At 40.6% G+C, this 2,328-nt stretch overlaps 1 non-coding gene across 1 annotated transcript; it reads left to right on the forward strand.

Annotated features, from left to right (window-relative positions):
* Positions 1-1,911: 1,911 nt before the first annotated feature.
* Positions 1,912-2,018, forward strand: LOC141709278 (small nucleolar RNA R71). The gene has a single exon (XR_012569864.1). It is a non-coding gene; the product is annotated as a small nucleolar RNA R71 (small nucleolar RNA).
* The last annotated feature ends 310 nt before the right edge of the window (positions 2,019-2,328 follow it).

Consider the following 2,328-nt stretch of genomic DNA (forward strand, 5'->3'; position numbering starts at 1 on the left):
TATTAAATCGTTGGTCTAGTATACTTCTTTTCGAAGTTATACTAGTGGCTTAAGTTTTGAATTTGGGAATTTGTGAAAAGAGTTTGAAAAGAAAGTGAAAATTTATTTATAAAATTTGGAATTTTTGTTTCTAGAACTGTAACCTGAAAAAGATCTTGGTGTAGTTTGGGGTCACATATGCTATATTTGAGTTGCTAGAATTTATTTATTGATTAAAAATGTTAATTTGGATTGAGGTTTCATTGTGACGACCAAATCCCCTGACCCCGGATTTGGGGGCGTTACAGTAACGTCCTGATCCTGGACCCTCATAGTAAGCTCACCCTTCTACACATCGATCAGAGTTCGGCTAGTAGCTAAGAATGGTATCCCCAAGATAATGGGAATCTTCTTATCTTCCTCAAATTCCAGAATGACAAAATCAACAGGGAAGATGAGTTTATCCACCTTAACCAAAACATCCCCCACTACTGCTCACGGATAAGTGATGGAACGGTCAGCCAGTTGCATGGACATGTTTACCGGTTTTGGATCAGGCAGACCAAGTTTCTTGAAAATGGACAAGGGCATCAGATTAATGCTAGCTCCCAAGACACATAAACAATTGTCGAAAGATAGATTACCAATGATACACGGTATCTTGAAGCTTCCCGGATCTTTAAGCTTAGGAGGAAGTTTCTGTTACAGTACAGCACTGCACTCTTCTGTTAGAGCAACGATTTCCAACTCCTCAAATTTTAGCTTTCGAGATTGAATACCCTTCATGAACTTAGCATAGCTTGGTATTTATTCTAGAGCTTCCGCAAAAGGTATGTTAATGTGCAACTTCTTGAAAACCTCCAAAAACTTGGCAAACTGCTTGTCGAACTTCTGCTTCTGCGACCTTTTAGGATATGGAGGAGGCGGATAGACTTGTTTATCCCCTGTATTATCCTTAGGAGTAGTTTTTTCAACAGCATTCTTCTTTGGCTCTGCTTCGACATCTTTTTTCTCAGCAAAATCAGCAAAATTATTAATTTCTGGAATTTGAGAGGGCGCGGGCACGCTCCTTATGGGCGCGGGCGCGCTGCCCTTCTGGAGAAAATTTTCAGCTTCTTTATTTTAATGATTTTTAGAGTTAGCGACCTTTCCAGACCTCAAGGTGATTGACCTAAGTTGTTCTTTGACTTTCCTCTTGTCTGGATTTGCTTACGTATCACTCGGAAGAGTTCCTTGTGGTCGGTTTAATAAGGCGTTAGTAATTTGCCCTATTTGATTCTCCAGAGTCTTGATCGAAAATGCTTAGCTTTTGCACATAAGCCTCAACTCCTCCAATCCAAATTTTTCATTCGAGGATGGACCGACACCTCCTTGAGATTGCAGTTGCATCCCTTGTGGCTGAAATTGCTACCTTGGTGCAAAATATTGTTGAAAACCAGGAGGATTGAATTGCTTATTTCCAAACTACTGGTATGGATGTTGTGGCTGTTACATACCACCCTGATTATTGCTCCAGCTGAAGTTAGGATGGTAGCAGGAATAGGTTGCTGCAACCTCTGAAAGTTGCTCACAAACTGAGCTAATTCACTAGATATAGCATATTGCTCTGTCGCATGTGATCCTGCACAAAGCTCACAACCACTCATTATCTATTGAACACCATAGTTGGTTAGAGAATCAACCTTCATAGTCAACGCCTTTAGCTACGCAGTGATAGCCGTAGTTATATACACCTCCAGAATTCCTGCTACCTTACCTTGTGGTGGCCTTTGAGTTGGATTCTGATATTCATTCGCAACCATAATCTCAATTAGCTCATAAGCTTCCTCATAGCTCTTAGCCCATAAGGCTCCACCTGATGCTGCATCGAGCATAGGTCTTGACTGTGCTCCCAAACCATTATAAAAGTAATTGATCACCATTCAGTCAGGTATTCCATAATAAGGACACTTCCTAAGAATCTCCTTATAGCGCTCCCAAGCTTCACATAAAGATTCACCCGATTGTTGTGCCAATTGAGTAAGAGCATTCATGATTGCAACTGTCTTTTCCATAGGGAAGAATTTAGTAGAGAGTGTAACCAGCTCTTAGTTTTATCCCTCAAAGAGAATGGGAAAAGTCTCAGTTTTACAGCATCTTCAGAAATATTATTGAACTTGAAGGTGTCGCGGATCTTGATGAAATCCCTAATGTGCATATTGGGATCTTCCGTTGGAGCACCCCCAAACTGGACTGAATTATGCACCATCTGAATTGTGTCAAGCTTGATCTCAAAGGTATTAGCTGCGATAGCTGGCCTGACAATGCTAGATTGAATGTCATTGATCTTTGGTTGAGAATAATCCATCA

Source organism: Apium graveolens, chromosome 2 (assembly GCF_009905375.1).
Source record: "Apium graveolens cultivar Ventura chromosome 2, ASM990537v1, whole genome shotgun sequence".
NCBI classification, from domain to species: Eukaryota; Viridiplantae; Streptophyta; class Magnoliopsida; order Apiales; family Apiaceae; genus Apium; species Apium graveolens.